The sequence below is a fragment of the Arvicola amphibius genome, chromosome X (assembly GCF_903992535.2).
Source record: "Arvicola amphibius chromosome X, mArvAmp1.2, whole genome shotgun sequence".
Taxonomy (NCBI): domain Eukaryota; kingdom Metazoa; phylum Chordata; class Mammalia; order Rodentia; family Cricetidae; genus Arvicola; species Arvicola amphibius.
Window position 1 is genome coordinate 86,022,261 of NC_052065.1, and position 19,199 is coordinate 86,041,459.

General features: G+C 40.8%; 1 pseudogene; it reads left to right on the forward strand.

The window, feature by feature from the left end:
* Positions 1-6,612: 6,612 nt before the first annotated feature.
* Positions 6,613-7,544, forward strand: LOC119804352 (annotated as a pseudogene).
* The last annotated feature ends 11,655 nt before the right edge of the window (positions 7,545-19,199 follow it).

Below are 19,199 nucleotides of genomic sequence, written 5' to 3' on the forward strand. Positions count from 1 at the left end.
ATCTAAAAAAAAAAACCTACTCATAAACAAATCAAATTGAACCCTAATCAAAGAGTCCAGAATCTGATATGATATTGAAGACAGTCTTGCAATTGCAAATCCTTGCAAAATTGAAAGTTGTCTGTACTTCTACCACACAATGGTATATAAATTATTAGTCCTAAAGGGGGAAATGGTAGCATAGTGAGGAAATATTGGACCAATAAAATAGAACACAGCAAGTCACATACCAAATCTTGTAGCTCCACTTCCAGTGTCAAAGGACTAGAATGGATGGTTATTCCTCTCTATGTTTGCTACCTGCAATGTACATCTCTCTCTTGGGACTGGTTCCATTTCTTTATTCAGTTGTCTTTGGCAGATGTCTTAGGGCCCTGGCATCTCCAACATCTTGGGCTCTGCAGTGCAATCCAGGTTTCACAATCACAGTTTTACACAATGGCCTCTCAGATCCTCTAGCTCTCTCAAAGCTTTCCTGGAGGGGTGTTCGTGTCACATACAGCCTGGTCTTAGTGGCTCTTTTGAAAACTTGAAAGATGAATCTATGATACCTTCATGCTTTCATCCTTCATGCTTCTAAAGTCAAGACAATGAGGATGACATGGCCAAGTATGGCTGTCAGCTTGGGATGTACCCTGGCCCCCATGAAGCTTTTGTTCATTTTTTATAGGGTCTGAAAATGCCTCAGCCTCTCTTTCACAAGTTGGAAGCTTGGTTTAATTGGGTCTTTTTTCTGAGGCTACTGTTCCCATTATTCCAGTTTCCAGGACCCTACTTAAAGGCAGTAATCTCCCTATCTCTTTCAGCACAAACCTTGGCTACAGTGAAGTTTTCTGCTGTTCTTTTTCTCTTGAAAATGTGTATTTTGCATTCCTTCCTTTCCTGATTCCTCTTTTTTTTGCACTTTAAAAATTGGAAATAAAATTACATAATCCCCCTCTCTCCTTCCTCCAATCCTTCCTTGTTTCAGGTCTCCATCTTGTTCCCTCTTACATTCTTCTCTTTCATATGTGAGAGACTTAATAACAAATACCTTGTGTTAGATCAGAATTCTAGTGTGAATAAGAAAAAGGGGATATGCCAGATGCAGTGGTACATACCTTTAACCTCAGCATTCTGGAAGCAGAGTCGGGTGGATCTCTGTTGGTTCAAGGCCAGCCTGAATTACATAGTGAGTTCCAGGACAGCTAGGAATATGTAGATAGAGGGTGTCTCAAAAAGAGAGGGAGAGAAAGGGAGAAAGAAAGGGAAGGAAGGAAGGGAGGGAGGGAGGGAGGGAGGGAGAGAGGGAAGGAGGAAGGAAGGAAGGAAGGAAGGAAGGAAGGAAGGAAGGAAGGAAGGAAGGAAACAGAATATATGTGTATGTGACCTGGGGCTACAGCAAAGTTGGTAAAATGCTTGCCTGGGAGCCCTGGGTTCCATTCACAGAAAGACAGAAACTGGGCAGGTGGTGTACATCTGTCACCTCAGCACTTAGAAGACAGAAAGTTCAGGAGTTCAAGGTTTTTCTTGAAATATTTGAAATAGCAAATTGGAGGTCAACCTGGAACACATGAGACCATATCTCAAAAAAGAAGAAAAAAGAATGTGCACTCTTCTTTTTCATTGCAGACCTCTGTAACAGTCATTATTAATAACTGTGTGATGGGTTCAGTATATGCTTCCTTTACATAGCCTTCTCCAAAAAAAATAGCCATTGCCTCTTATTTTAGTCTCAGGCAAATTCTTAGGATAAGGGAAGAAGGCCAAATTCTTCACCAAAATGTCACCAGAATGGCCTCTAGCCTAGTTGTCAACATTGTTACACTCTGAAAACTCCTGAACTGGGCCACCACACTCTAGATTTCTCTTAGCGCTACTGTCAATTCCAGCCCCCAGGTAGGTCTTTTGATCTCTGATCACAGTAGTCAACCAATTTTCTAGACCAATTCCTAATGTTCCCACATTTCCTCACAGCAACATCCCACTTTGTGGGACCAACTTCTGCATTCGCTACTTTTCTATTTCTGTAATAAATGCAATGCCAAAGGCAACTTACAGGAAAAAGAGAAGATCTGGGGGGTTATGTTTCCAGACAGAAAGTTCTTCAGGGTGGGGAAGCCTAGCAGCAGGCAGGCCCAGTGAGAGGAGCAAAAACTGAGAGCTCACATTTTTGTTGTTGTTGGGTTTTCAAGGCAGGGTTTCTCTGTAGCTTTGGAGCCTGTCCTGGAACTAGCTATTATAGACCAGGCTAGCCTTGAACTCACAGAGATCTGCATGTCTCTGCCTCCCGAGTGCTGAGATTAAAGGCATGTGCCACCACTACCCAGTGAGAGCTCACTTCTTGAAACACAAGCAGAAAGCAGAGAGAGAACACTGGAAGAAAACCCTCAGATCCTACCCCCAGGGATTAGACTTCCTCCAGCACAACCACACTTCCAAAAACTCCCCCAAACAGAGCCACTAACTGGAAACCAAGTGTTCAAGTGCCTGAGAATCTAGGAACATTTCCTATTCAAACTATCACAATTGGTATTTAACTTTTTATCAATGATATAAATAGTGCAAATGTTCTAATTTTGATGAAGGTCTACAATCTTTCTTATTTTTTAGTTGGTGCTCTTGGTGCCATTCATATCTAATAAGGCATTATTTAATCTAAATTTGAAACTGATTCACTCCAATATCATCTTGTGGTTCGTATGTTCAGTATTTAAACATTTAAGCATTCAATTCCTTTCAGATTAATTTTTCTTTGTGATGTGCTGTAGGATTTGAATTCATTATTTTGTATGTGAGTATCCTATTGTCTCAGCACTATCTATTGAAAATACTATTCTTTTCTCAGAAAATGCTCACAGTTTTTTTGTCAAAAATTAATTGGTCTGAAATATTAGAATACATGTCTTGGCTGATAGGCCTATTTCCTGATCTGTATTTCTATTCTAGGATGACATCATGCTGAACTGCCATTTTTAAAACGAAATAATCTTAAGAAATGGGGTATGGCTGGGGTTCAGTTGTAGAGCATCTGCCTAGCATACATTAGGCCCTGAAACTGATCCTCAGTACTGAAAGAAAAGAATATGAAAAGAAAAAATAAGTGAAAACAAAACACATCAAATTATGAAAACCAGCAAGATTTATTAAATGCACAAGAATTTACCTACTTCCCTGTCCAGAGTTATTTGAAGCTGTATGTTCATTATATGTAAATATTAATATTGTGATGAACATCTTTCCAAAAACATGAGTCTATTTCAAATTATTTCTTAATGTGGATTCCTATTAGGGTACACACTGAATCAAGAGTAAAAAGGTTTTAAAAATTATTACCTTTTTAAAAAACTTTTTGAAGATTTATTTATTATGTACACAGTCTCTGTCTGCATGTATGTTTATAGGCCAGAAGATGGCACCAGATCTCATTATAGATGATTGTGAGCCACAATGTGGTTGCTGGGAATTGAACTCAGGACCTCTGAAAGAACAGTCAGTGTTCTTAACATCTGAGCCATCTCTCCAGCCCTTTAAAGTAATTTTTTTTTGGTGACTTTCCGAGACAGGGTTTCTCTGTAGCTTTGGAGCCTGTCCTGGAACTAGCTCTTGTAGAGTAGACCAGGCTGGCCTCGAACTCACAGAAATCCACCTACCTCTGCCTCCCTAAACTATTAGTTTTTTTTTAAAGAGAGATAGATACGCTTGCTGAGAGGGTTCACCAGGTAGGGACACCTGCCACCAAGCCTAATGATCTGGGTTCAATACCTGGAGCCCACATGATGGGAGAAGATGACCAATCTCCACAAGTTGTACACTGACCTTCACACATGCACCTTAACATGCACTTGCTCTCACACATGCACATACACACAGAATAGATAAATTAAAATGCAACAGAGAAATAGGTATTTGTCAGTGGGGGGAGGGGGAAGGAGAGAGAAAGGTACATGTATAAGCTGATAACAAGACCACTCCATGGTATAGTTAAAGGAAAGGTATATATATATATATATATATATATATATATATATATATATATATATATATATGAGAGAGAGAGAGAGAGAGAGAGAGAGAGAGAGAGAGAGAGAGAGAGACTGGAAGAGCCCAAGGCCAAGGTAGAAAATATGAACCTGATCATGAGAGAAGCAGCAGGAGCTGGGCAGAGATAGAGACCAGCAGAATACAAGAGAGCAGAGAGAGGGGGAGGAGGAAGACAGAGAGAAGAAAACTAAGAGAGTGAGCATATCAAAAGTAGCTGGGTTATAAGGAGAATGAGTAGCGGAGGGAGAAGTTTAGCGTGAGGAGGTGAGAAGACCTAGCATGGACTGTAAAGGGTGTAACAGGTCCTTGTGACACTGAGGGAGCCTGGAGGTCAGCATGAGATGTGGTGTGCTAATCAGCACCACAGAGGGCCATTTGTCCCTTCTGTCAGTGATCAGAAAAAATGAATAATTTGGTAGAGGGGAACTGGCTTCACAAGTCCCTGAGGAAAGGTGGATTTCCTTTAACTCTCAGATTTGGGGGAAATGGAGTTTCCTTTGGACCTGACAGCAGAAAAGAGGGATTAAGAGAAAAGGAGGGGGTAGTGAAAGAGGGACAGAGGAGGGAAAGATTAATTTACAAACCAGTATCAATTCACACTCCCAAGAAGATACGTTATTTTGAGTAAGTCACTCACCTTCTCCCTACTTCGAATTTCTCGTCTATCACGTGAGGTAAACAAAGTTGACCTTAATTTGTTTGTAAGAATTCTATAACACCAACATGAAATCTGCAGTATGATGGGGCTATCACACATGTTAAAATCCAATAGACTCATGGGGTATTATTATTCCCATTTTATTTGTTTGCCCATATTCAACACACATTATTGAGTACCTATTCCTTGCAGAGAACTAGCAAAGACCAAAAACATGAAGGAAAATACAACTAAAGTAAAAGTGAAGAAAAACCCATTTAAGAATGAAAGTGCATCCAATTTCCAGGAGGATCTATATATGCTTTTCTTTGGGTTCACCTTATTATTTAGCTTCTATAGGATCACGAACTACAGGATCAATGTCCTTTGCTTATGGATAGAATTCACTAATGAGTGAATACATACCATATTCTATTTTTGGGTCTGGGTTATCTCACTCAGGATAGTGTTTTCTATTTCCATCCATGTGCATGCAACATTCAAGATGTCATTGTTTTTTACCGCTGAGTAGTACTCTAATGTGTATATATTCCACACTTTCTTTATCCATTCTTCCATTGAGGGACATCTAGGTTGTTTCCAGGTTCTGGCTATTACAAATAATGCTGATATGAACATAGTTGAAGAAATGCTTTTGTAGTATGATTGGGCATCTCTTAGGTATATTCCCAAGAGTAGTATTGCTGGATCCTGAGATAGGTTGACTCCCAATTTTCTGAGAAACTGCCACACCGATTTGCAAAGTGGATGCACAAGTTTGCATTCCCACCAGCAATTGATGGGTGTTCCCCTTACGCCACATCCTCTCCAGCATAAGATAGCCAGGCAAAAGTTGGGAGCATGGGGGTAGAGGTGGGGTGGGGGAAGGGGAAGAGGGGGAGAGAGAAGGGAAAAGGGGAGGATTGGGGAGAGCTTGGGGGAGTGGGATGGTTGAGATGGAGGAAGAACAGATATGGGTGGAGGGAAGGAGATATCTTAATTGAGGGAGCCATTTTGGTGTTGGCAAGAGTCTTGGCTCTGGAGGGGTTCCCAGGAGTCCATGGAGATGACCCTAGCTAGGACTCTAGGTAGTGGTGGAGAGGGTGCTTGAACTGGCCTTGTCCCATAATCACACTGATGAATATCTTGAATATCACCATAGGAACTTTCGTCTGGTGATGGATGGAGATAGAGACAGAGACCCACATCGGAGCACTGGACTGAGCTCCCAAGGTCCAGTTGAAGAGCAGAAGGAGGGAGAATATGAGCAAGGAAGTCAGGACCACAAGGTCCACCCACTGAGACAGTGTGCCTGAACTAATAATGGGAGCTCACCAAATCCAGCTGGACTGGGACTGAAGGAGCATGGGATCAAACTGGACCCTCTGAATGAGGCTCACAAATGGGGCAGACTGAGAAGCCAATGATAATAGTACTGGGATTTGTCTCTACTGCATGTACTGGTTTTTTGGGGATCCTATACTATTTGGATGCATACCTTCCTAAGCCTGGATGTAGGAAGGAAGGCCTTGGACTTCCCACAGAGCAGGGTACCCTGCCCTCTCTCAGGACTGGAGGGGGAGGATGGAGGGTGTGTGGGGGAGAGGGAGGGAAGTGGGAGGAGGGAAGTGGAAATTTTGATTGGTATTACTTATAAAGTAATTTTAAAAAAGAATGAAAGTGCACCGATCCGGTACAGCTGCTTCCGGGCTCCCAAAGCTCCGGGAGGCCGCTCCCTGGACTCTGGGCCCCAGGGCTACCTGCAGCGTGCAGCACCTAGATGCCTGGGTCCCCAGGGAGGCCTGCACTATGACTCAGGACTGCCGTCACCAAGGACATCTCCACTTTGACCTCACAGAGGCCATGTCTAAGCTGTGCCATCGCGGGACAGTGGGGCCACTTTGTAGACCAAGAGCCTCCTAAGTTAAGATACACTTCTATACAGTTCAGTCATGTTCCTGTGAAGGCTTGGTGGCTAGCTACCTCGACCTTGGGGCGGCAGGAAATCAACAAAGGCTGACTTGCCTGCCCTAGAACCCAGATGGCGGGCAGTTCCCCAAAAAATTCTGAGTGTGGCTGGGACCATGGGCCAGAGACAATGGGAGATGTGGGGCCTCTCAAGACCAAGGATTCAGGGAAACCGAGGATGTCTGGGGCTGCTCCAGAGTCGAGCAGAGAGGTCCAAGTGGATCAACCTGGGAACAAAAGAAAGGATTCCTTCAAGCCGGACAAGACTGTCTCTAGCGTTCAAGAGCCTGCAAGACCGAAGACTGGAGAAGCCATTCCTAAACTGGAATCTGATTCTGTGGATTCAGGGGGCGTGAAGAACCTTGGAGTGTCACCCCAAGGAGGACTAGGCACCACTGGACCAGAGGCCCTATTGAAGAAACCTGGTCCACAGCGTTGGCTACGGGGGCAACCAAGGGCTCCCTCCCATTACCTGCAGGACCCAGAGGAATATCTGCAGCTCTCTAGCAACTTGATCCTACGCCTTCTGGAGCTGTTAGCTTCAGCACTGCTGGCTCTGTGCTCCAGGCCACTTCGAGCTATCTTGGATACTGTGGGTCTTCGAGGATCTGTGGGCCTCTGGCTACATGGGCTGCTGTGTTTCCTGGCTTCCCTACATGGGCTCCATTCTGTGTTGAGCCTACTTACTGCCCACCCCCTGTATTTTGCTTGCCTCTTTGGCCTCTTGCAGGCCTTGGTACTGGTTGTCAGACTCCGGGAACCTACTGAGGATGAAAACACCACTGATTTGGAGAGTGAGGTGCAGGAGAGGAAGGCCAAGAAACCAAGGAAAGATCCAAGAGGGTGCTGTGACAGGGTGAGGATGGGGTCAAAGGGCGTGGCCTTTTGGAGTAAGGTGGGGAAACCCAGATCGTAAGCACAGTGACCTCAGGAATGGGGAGGAGACTCGGGAGCACGAAGACACAGGAGCCTCTGTCATACAAGTGACAGACAATGGACAATGGGACGTCACCATTTGAGTCACCAGCTGTTGTTATTGCTTTGTTTTTACATTTCTCCACCTTTTTTTAAAAAAAAAAAATTACCACCTCGAATCCCCCCAACACCTCCACTTTTAAAGAGCAAAATAAGTAAAATAAAACAATGGTGGAGAATGAAGGCCAAAGGGTCGTTTCCAATCCCCCAGTGGTGGGCGGGGCCAGAGGCAGATGGACAGCTCTGCTTAATTAAGAGGTAATGAGGAGATCCATGCTTTCCCTTGGATGCTAGGATCAGAGCCATCTAGAGGAGAGTGGAGTTGTGAGGCAGGGATTGTAGAAGGGGCTCCAGGTGTTGTGGTACATGCAAGGAGGGTTTATTACTCAGTGAGATCCAGAAGAGACGGGGGTGGTACAAGCCACATGGGTGCGAGGAGCTGTTCAGAAGAGCTGTGCTGGGCAGCGGGGTCAGCACAGCGCCTCTCATCTCCACTCATGGGAGGGATTTGCTCACTCAGCAATAAATGGGCTACACTAAATCTTAAATATACCAGTACGGTCTGAAAAAAAAAAAAAAAAAACAAAGAATGAAAGTGCATCTACCAGATTGGAAGCTGTTTGGAGGCAAGAGTCATAGGTGTCACAGGATAGGGGGAAGCCATTAATAGTAGTGTTGAGGTGTGTTAACTATTCTAATAAATACTGTAGACAAAACACACTAAATTCAGAGAGGATGGAGAGAATGATTTTAGTGCAAGAAACGAGAAAGACTTAAGATGTATCTGAGTTAGAAGAAAGCATTTTATTTTTTCCTACGTCTGATTTGTTTTATGGTTGTTGGTGTGTACTGGTAACACATAGCAAATGACTCCAGTGTAATAGTCCCATACTTACACAAGGCATGCGCTACTCAGATCTGTCTGTCTTTTGATCCATACTCGTCTCACTTTCCCATTACCAGTCTACATTCAAGTTGTCATTTTTTCAGTTTCCAAATAAGAGGAAAACTGTATTATGCCTTGTCTTCTTGTGTCTGACTTATTTAATTTAGTACAACCCTCCAGTTTCACACTTTATTATGAGTGATAAGGTTTCGTACTTCCTTATGACTGACTAATATTCCATTATGTGCAGCATACTTTATTTTTACATTCACCTATTGATTGGCTCCTGGACTTGCTCTATGTCTTAATCTATTGCCAGTAATGTCACAATTAGTATATGCATGCAGATATCTCTTTGGCCTATTATGTCAGTTTCATTTCCTGTAGGTTTAACCTGGAGATAAGATAGCTGCATCTCATGGTGCATCTAGTTTTAGGTTTACAGAAATGTTTATAATATTTTAGAAATAGAAATTTGATGTAGATTGTTCTGTAGGATGTCATATCTCATGGAAAAAGCAGCATTTATAGAAAAAATATTTCCCCAAAACATTTCTTATGTCTGTTCGACTTTTGATTTGTTTGTGATTTGTTTTTCACATTCTTCTTTTTCCACAGTGTAAAGAATTTTATTCACTTCACTAGAAAGCTAAGATTACCATGTCAAATCTAACACCTGTTGATGGTCAAATATTTAGAATATAGAGACTTCCCCATTGGTATGCAGTTAAAAAGCACTGTATTAAGCTGCTTTCTAAATTCCTATTTCTACACCCATAGAATAGTGCACCTCTCAGATCTCATTGGAGAAGTTTTCTTGTGCAGTGAATAGTAGTTAATACAGAAACTAACAAAGTGCAGAGTAAGTGTACTGAATTCCTAGCAACAAATAGGACATTCATATCACACCTTGTCTTAGTTCGGTTTCTATTGCTGTAATAAAGACTGTGACCAAAAGCAACTTGGAATTGGTTATTTGGCTTACAAGTCCCCAATAACAGTCCATCACTGAGAGACTCTAAGGCAGAAACTCATGCAAGGTAGGAACCTAGAGATAGGAACTAAGACAGAGACCATGGAAGATGGTCTGGCTTGCTCGAAGAGTTTATCTAAATTTTTCTATTATTAATTAATTAAAAACCCGCAAGTCAGATATTGTGGTAAAATCCTGATATATCAAGAAAGCAGCAGACGAACGACCAGCTGACCCTCTCTCCCCATGCTTCCCCAATCAAAACAGCTTATGAATATTTCTAAGCCCTCTACTGTTTCCTATGCCTCTCTAACATATCATATCCTGAGTCCTCCAAAATCTCTATGGCTAATTCCGGTCAGCTAGTCCTTGCCTCTGCCCCCTGATTCAAAGTTAACTTTATTTACACTCTCAAGTGTCACAGTGTGATCAAATATCCATCAACACTTGCTCTCTGTGGCTTTCTCAGTTCTTTTATAGTACTTTTTTATAGAATTCAGGACCACCTACCCAGGGGTGGTATTGCCTACAGTGGGGTAGATCTTCAACACATCAATCATTAGTCAAGAAAATCCCCCATAGCGTTGCCTAACTCCATGTCAAACTGAAAGAGGAATATTCTCAAATGAAATCCCTCCTTCCCAGATGACCCTAGCTTATGTCAAGCGAACAAATTAAAATTTTTTTAAAAATGAAACTAAAAACCTAACCATCACATACTCACAAAGCTTGGGGACCGTCGTGGAAAGGCGATAGAGAGTAAGGGCCAGGGGTTTAAGAGGACGAGATGGAAATTATGTCATCTGGACATTACAGGCCCTCTGCTGTAATGAATCCGCAGCAGCTGTGGTTGTCCCAACAAGATCTGCACAACATCAAATCATTCAGCATTCCAGCATGGAGGAGGAGAGGGGTTCATGAGTCTCCACCCTTTTTAAAAGGTATAGACAATTAGTGGCTTCTGGAGGAGGGAAATTTGGATTTGGTTTTCTTTTAAGGGTTTGGCAACTTGTAGGTCACCCACACTTCAGTGGATGAGCCCACACCAATGAATATATGTGCAGCAAAATTGAAAGCAGTGAATTCTTGAAAAAGAAGAAGAAGAAGAAGAAGAAGAAGAAGAAGAAGAAGAAGAAGAAGAAGGAGAAGGAGAAGGAGAAGGAGAAGGAGAAGGAGAAGGAGAAGGAGAAGGAGAAGAAGAAGACGACGACGGCAGGAAGTCAGGAGTGGATGGGGAGGTAGAGGGTGGATTGGGAAAGGTTAAGGAGAGGGAAGGAGTGAGTATGATCAAAATATATTGAAGGAAATTCTTGAAGAATTAATAAAATATTGTATTAAAAGGTTCATTTTACAGTTTTCCCTTACCCATCATTATTAAGAACTACCCATCATTATTAAGAACTATACAACTATTGCCCAGCCTATCCAAATGTTTGTATTTTCTGTTACTTTTATTTTAATATTATCCTAATCAAAATGCACTGTCTTTCAATCTTGTTGACAATGCGTTGGAAGCCAATTATCTACAGGTCTCTCATATTTCCACTTCTCATACCAGCAGATACCCTAATTATATTTTGGAGAATATTTGTATAGTAAACTGTTAGGAAAGACAAAAATCGCTTCATTCTGCAAGACAAAGAGATCTGTTTATTGTGCGGTGCAGTATAAATTTTTCTTCTATTCTATTCTGATCATAAGATTTCCCAGACAAACATCCCCCTTTACAAAGGAAACAAGAAAACCATTGCTGCTTACTTTGAATAGCAAGTTTCAGTTCATTACCATCTTGCAGAATTATCCCAACAACCACAACAACCAATTCTGCTCTCCACCAGAAGGTCCCCCAACTTTATGCTACTACAAAGCTTGAATCTCACTGTCTCTGGTTTTTAACTCTGCTGTTGGTGCAATTGCACATGGCCCTGCAAAGTATCCAGTGACCTCTTCCCCTGGATCATTATGATATGTGACTAATATACTGTGGACATTCTCTGTATAATGTTGAATGTTATATATTTGGCCATTAGTATTCTTCCTTTCATTAATGGGTGGCTAGGTAAAGAAACACTATGCGTGTGTATGCATACATATGTAAATGTGTACATGTATGCATGTATGTATGTATGATGCATAGTATTCCAGCCCACATTCCTCCCACCAAAAAAAATTGACTATGGATATTTTCCTTTGTTTTTTTTTTAAAAAAAAAGAAGGGGAAGTTGTGCAGAAGAATTGTCTGTATTCTGTCAATCATGTTTTAAATAAACGCTGATTGGCCAGGCAGGAAATATAGGTGGGAAAACCAGACAGGAAGTAGAAATGATGCAATGAGAACAGAAGAATTCTGGGAAGGAGGAAGCTGATTCCTCCCAGTCAGGTGTTCCTAGCACTCGGGAGTCACATACCTTTAATCCCAGCACGAGGGAGGTAGACACAGGAGTGAAATGACTGGGTGGAGAGAGGTCTATAAGGCAGGAGGAAACAAGAGCTCATTGTTGTCATTGTTGTCTGAGGTTTGGTGAAGAGCATTGCAATCTGCAGCCATGTTGAGGACAGGATCACCCCTTTGTTTGTCTGAGCCTTGATAGAAGTGAAAACTCTCTAGTGGTTTGGCTGCTTTGTCTTTTCTGATCTTCAGCTTGAACTCCAATATCTGTCTTGTGCTATACCTGAGCTTTTATGTGATCTGACCTTGTTCATAGCTTCCACCTTAGTTACCCACTCCATGAATGGTCACAGAGATCTGTCAGGAATATGAAGTTCTTGATGTTTTCTGTGTTATGACTAATAAAATCTTTTACATCTAATTCAGAAAAATTTCACATCTTCTGCCAGTACCTATGAAACTGGCATACAAGTAGAATTGAAATTTTATACCCTTCATACATTGTATAGCCTGATTTAACCAGCTACAGTCTGAAGAGTGTTTTCCTGAGTGTCTTTTCTTTATTAAGTAACCACTGTAAGCCCATCTTGCAGTGGCTTCAGGTAGAGATGGGTTTACCTTAAATTGAGTTTAAACCATTTAATGATCTGGTTCACTGATGTTGGAGGTATTCTTTCTCATGGATTATTGAGATTTACAATGTTGGCCTCTACTGATTTTTTTAAAAAAAAAATCACTACAAGGAGCAAAGTTTTACATGTCATAATAATATTGAGTCCTATTTAAATATCACTTATTGAATACCACTTGCTGAAATCTCGGTGGAGACCTCCAATTGCCGTGCACCGTGCCCCCGTGTCTGCCTTTGGTGCGCTGGCACCCAGTTCGTGAGATTCGCGCAAGGGGCTGGAGGTTAAAATACACAGGCACTCAGACAGAGAGACAGTGACACGGGTCATCCTTGAATTCCCCAAGAATGCTCCCTTGTGTTCAAGAGCAGATTATATAGAGATAGCCATGCCCCAGCCAAACCCACCAGAAACCACTCTGCCATCAGGAACTCCTGAAGGTCTCATGCTCAGAGCAGCTGTAGGCACTCAGATCAGGGGATTACAAGAAATTCAGGATCTGGGGTCTCACTGCTCCCAACATCTCCCCCCCCTAAATTTTTTATAGTGTGACCATATCAGACTCGGGACTTTTAGGAGTGGCTTTGCCATGACCCCAGGAGCAGTCAAAAACCACTGCTCTTTCAGCAGTCCCCTAAATAACATACCCCAGCTGCCATACCCCCGTGGCAGGGTCCAAACTGGTGCATGAAGTGGAGCAGAACTCACGGAAGCAGGCTTGCTGCTCTGCAACCACTGAAGGGGCCCCACTTAGGGAATTTGGGCGTTGTCAATCTGTCTGGCTACTTCCTGCTGAGCGGGGACGCTGCATTCTTGGGGATATTTACTGCAATTCACTGCCATTTTCCAGTTGCGCTCAGATGCCAGTGGCAGTCGTGCTGTGCTTCTGCGCCCTGAGGCCCATGCTGGAAGTGGGCCTAGCGTTCTTGCCTTGCCCGTCCTTGAGGCAGGTCACGGGGTTTCGCAGCCCCTCAGCGCTGGCCTCCTGGAGCCGCTTGGCCTTGGGTGGCTCACACTCCACTGCAACATTTCAGGAGGTCTTGGGGATTCAAACCATATGAATATCGAATAAATCCTTAGGCTCTTGTAGTCTGTGGAGACAAAAACAGAACCTCCTTTCCAAAACATCAAATTCTTAAGCCCATATTTTAAGGTCAAGATACCTTTCTTAGCAGTTCCTAGAATCAAATGTCTTTCTCCAGTCCAGAACACAAAAGACAACACAATCAACATACCATACATCTGTACACATTTATCTTTTTAAGCTATATACTTTCTATCTTTTCCCAATACATAAGTCCCCTCCAGCCGGGGACAACCCTGTTCGTTTACCCCTCTTTCTCGGTTGGACTTCCTGGAACCAAAACCCGAGCGAAGGACGTCAGGATTAACACATATACCCCAATCCACCCTCACCTTCTGAGGGCGACCTCTCAGAGTTCCCTAGTTCCCGATATCTTGGCTGGGACCTCCAATTGCCGCGCACCGTGCCCCCGTGTCAGACTTCGGTGCCCTGGCACCCAGTTCGTGAGATTCAGGCAAGGGGCTGGAGGTTAAAATACACAAACACACACAGACAGGCAGACAGACAGTGACACGGGTCATCCTTGAATTCCCCAAGAATGCCCCCTTTATTGTGTTCAGGAGCAGATTATATAGAGATAGCCATGCCCCAGCCAAACCCACCAGAAACCACTCTGCCATCAGGAACTCCTGAAGGTCTCGTGCTCAGAGCAGCTGTAGGCACTCAGATCAGGGGATTACAAGAAATTCAGGATCTGGGGTCTCACTGCTCCCAACAACCACTGGTACCTAGTTCCATCCATTTCTGTAAACAGAGGCTTCTCATTCTTTTCCCGGTCACTCAGATCCAAATAATCACACAGAAACTCTATTAATTACAACACTGTTTGGTCTATTAGCTCAGGCTCCTTATTAAGTAACTCTTACATCTTAAATTAACCCATTTCTATTCATCTGTGTATCGCCATGAGGTTGTGGCTTACCAGGTAAGGTTCCAGCATATCTGGCAATTACCTCTCTTTCTTGTAAATGTCTAACAATGCACAGTGAAGTTATGTAATTAAAAATACAACTTTTGCCAAAAAGAAAAAAATACAAGCAGGTAAAGGATGTTGAAGAACTTCTCAAATAATTTATAAACTCACCATCAAGTGATATCCTTTGAAGTTATATAAATCAACCATCAAAAACAAGAAAATGGACAAGTACAAGAACAGCATTTCAAAAAATAATTATTTGGATAATAAAATTTAAAAGAGTCTCATAGAATAAAATAATGTTGCTCTCAATGTGACAAGAATGGTCCTCTAATCATAATCAAAAATTGAATTCAGGGGGTTACACTCATGCCGTCACCTATGTTTATCCAGAAAATGGCCCTCCAAAAAAACCATGGATTTTTTAGATACTAGAAACTAGTTTGGTTTGAGCCTACATTTAATATAACATAAACCTCTTTTCATGATTGTTGTGCTTTCTTAAAACAAAGGCATGAGAGTCTCATATTAGTGATGAGATCAGCTTCTTCATTTAGTAATTGTGAAACCAGTCCACATTATTCAACACTGAAATTCAACAGATGTACATATAAATAACATGAAGAAAAGAGGACAAGAAAGGCTATATATAAGAGTGATTAATGAATATATATAATGGGCATGAGTTATGAAAGAAAATATAAAGCCAATTGATTTCTTAGTTCTAATTCTATCATAAATCTTTTGGGTTTGGTGGTGGATACGTGCATAGCATATATCAATATTTCAAGTGCATAATTTGATGTGAAACTCCACCTCTACCCTTCTGAGTACATACTTTATTGTGTAAAAGTTCATTTAGTTGCATAGACTTTAGGTCTGGTTAATTTTGGTGTGTGATGCTTTTATTTATTTGCAAGGCTTTTGTAATAGCATTTATAAAATTTTATAAAAGAAAGATCAGAGACAATATTTTAAAAATAATTAAGGAAGAGTTTTGTTACTCCCACCTCCTACTCTGTATGTCACTGCTTCTGGCACCTGAATAGTCTCGGTATCTAAATGCTTGGATCCATCACACTCCAAATCCCAAACCAGGCTAATAACCAGGAATACTTCAAGAGACTTGGTACCATCCATTCTCCAAACTGGAGGAGTATAATACTGCTCACTGCTCAATGCAAGTTTGTGTGTCTAGGGTGGAGGTGGTGATGAGCTATATGGTGACATGGATTTTTCATTTAATTTTCAACCCAAATGTCTTTTCTAAGAATTAGTTTTGACTTAGGTAGACAAAGAAAGGGAAAGTTATGATGAAAAATTGCTCTAACATCTTTGAAACATGTATAGGGAAAGAAAAGGGAACAACAAAATGTAAAGCTTCACAATTTACTGCTTTTTCAAAAAGTAGTCTTTTGGGTGACAGCCCATAGTTTGATAGATTTAAGGCATCTGTCACTTTCCAAATATTAGAAGTTTGCAAATCATTACACTTTTAATAGGGATTCTATTGACTCTATAAGGTTATTAGATGGGACTGAAACTTTAACAACAGTAAGTCTATGAATGCATAAATACAGATGTCTTGTCATTAATTTATTCTCATGGAACATGTGTACGTTAGCTCCCTTGAAATTTTTCTTTAAATTGATTCATTTTTAAATTTCACTTTGTCTTATGCAATGATGCTTGTAAAAGTATAATTATGGCCGGGCGGTGGTGGCGCACGCCTTTAATCCCAGCACTCGGGAGGCAGAGGCAGGCGGATCTCTGAGTTCGAGGCCAGCCTGGTCTACAAGAGCTAGCTCCAGGACAGGCTCTAGAAGAAACTACAGGGAAACCCTGTCTCGAAAAACCAAAAAAAAAAAAGTATAATTATGTCTTAGTTTCATTTCTTTCATGTAAAATACAGAGTAATGCAAAAATACTTATTAAATGAGTACTATGAGCCAGATACTGTTCTTGATATGTAGATGACCTCATATAATCCTGATGTGAAGCCTATGAATTAGACACTGTCATTAGCAAAATTTCATGGAAAAGAAAACTGAGGCATACAAAAGTAGCACAAAATGAAGGCCAAGTTGTGATTATAAGAACTAATATATTATTAATTTAGCAAAATTACAAACTATAAAATCAACACATAGAGCCCATTGTGTTTCTTTACAATACCAAAGAACAATCCAAAAAAGAAATTTAAAAAATAATATCAAAAATAAAATAATGAAATACTTAAGAATGAACTTAACCTAGCAGGTGAAAGACACTGGAAGTTATAAAATGGTGCTACACGTAATGAAGAAAAATTAAAAGCAGGATATCCATAATGATAAATTAAAAGACTTAGTACTTTTAAGATTTTAATTCTACCCAAAGTGTTCTCCAGACTCTGTTCTAGTTTGGTTTCTGTCACTGTGATAAACACCATGACCAAAAGCAACTTGGAGAGGAAGAGTTTTTTTGGTTTGCAGGTCCAACATGGAGACAAGCCAAGGCAAGTAACTCAAGGCAGGATCTGAAACAGATCACAAAGAAACAGGGTTCACTTGCTTCCTCTCCATAACTTTCTTGGCTTGCTTTCTTCTATTTTAATGTCTATGTCTGTTTTATCTATACTAGCCTCAAACTGGAAACAACACAATATCCTTTTACTAATGAGAGAGTGAAATAATATGGTGTATTTGTGCAACAGAATAGCCTTCATCACTAGTGAACTGGTGATGTACATAACAGTGTGAATGTACGTCCTGCTTATGAGAGGCATCTTCTTTTTTATCACTCTATTGTACAATCTAGGAACACTTGTCCAGGGGTGGCACCGCTCCAAAGGAACTGAGCCCTCCCACATCAATTATTAATCAGGAAATGCCTCACAGAAATACTCGCAGGTCAATGTAATGGAAAGAATTTCTGAATTGGGTTTCCTCTTCCCAGGTAGTTTGCACCAAGTTAACAAAAAGTAGCCCACACAGACTCAATGCAATCCTTATTAAAATCACAGTGCACAAATCCATCCGAAAATCATACAGAATCTCAAACAGCAGAATCAATCCTAAATACAAAAGAACAAATTTTGGAAGTATCATGGTTTCTGAATTAAAATCTGCTATCAAAGTTGCAGTGATTAAATTAGAACAATGGTCATATAGACTAGCACAACAGAATAAAAACCCCATATATAGGGACTGGAAAGATGACTCAGTCAATAAAATGTACAAGCATTAGTACCTGACTTCAGGTACTAATGGTTATGTCCCTATAATCTCAGCACTGGAGACAGAAAGATCACTGGGCTTGCTGATCAGCCAGTCAGTGAGCTCCAGGTTCAGTAAGAGGCCCTGTCTCAAAGATAGAGAAGCTATTGAGAAAGACACCCAATGTCAAACGCATGTACGTGTATGTGCACACACTTACATGCACGTGTACACACGGAGTTAAAAAATCAATCCTTGCTTATATGATCAAAGATTTTTTTTTAAAAAAAAAAGGATTTTTGACAAGAGTCAAGGCCATTCAGCAAGAAAGTATAGGCATTTCAACAAACACCTCTGAGGAAAGTAGATTGCTACATACAAAAGAATGAAGTTGAACTCACCATTAGCTATATGCAAAAGTAAAATCAAATGGAACAATACCTAAATCTAAGGGCCAAAATTATAAAGCTATTGGTATTAAATGGTATTGGTATTAAACTTCGGGGCATTGAATTTGGTAATAAATTTCTTGGATGTGACAGCAAAAACAGATGCAAAAAAAATTGATACTGGATTTGATTAAATGTAAAATTTTTGCACGTCAAAGGACGCTCAATAGAGGTCAACCTACAAAACAGGAGATAATATTTGCAAGTTATGTGTTTGATACAATAGTAATATCACACACACAGTGCCTTCAACTGAACAGTAGGGAAACAATACAATTTAAAAACTAGACAAAAAGTGGGCAGGTTTATAATGTGTCTGAATAAAGATCAAAAATATGAAAAGAACTTGGATAGTCAGTCTCCTAAGAAAATATAAAGACAGTTAATGACCTCATAAAAAGAAGTTCAGCATCACTAGTCATTAGAGAAAGGCAATTCTAATGACAATAAGACATCCCTTAGGATGTCTATTATTTTTTTACAATTTCATACACATGTATGTGATTATTAGTATAATTATATATTGCATTATATAGAATATATATAATCTTTATAATTATATACTACATGTATTATTGATTATAATTATCCCATGGCTCTTGTTTTCCCTTTCTTCTGCATCTAAGCCCGTCACATCTCCCCATTCTCTTTTTCACCTACTGAATTTAGAGTTCTTTATATGAGTTTGGGTAGGAACTTATTCACTAGACTCCAAACAACTTAACAGCTGCTGTCCTATGAAAAAAATGACACTCCAACATCTGGCAACCATAAACTGCCTAAATCTCCTCAGGAAAGGGTGGGGGCTCGTATACCTCATCTTTCAATGATAAAATGTTGAAGGGCCTAACCTTGGGCAGACCATGTGGAGGCATCCATAAGTGCTTTGTGTCCTCAATTGCAGCTGCCATTTCATAGCTATAGCATTTACTAGCACTCTTCCACAGCCTCTGATTCTTACATTCTTTCTCCTTTTTTTTTCTATGATGTTCCCTCAACCTTGGAGGGGGTGTGATATAGATATTCCATTTGGAGCTCAACACGAAACTTCAACTCATTTATCTCAGCTAAGT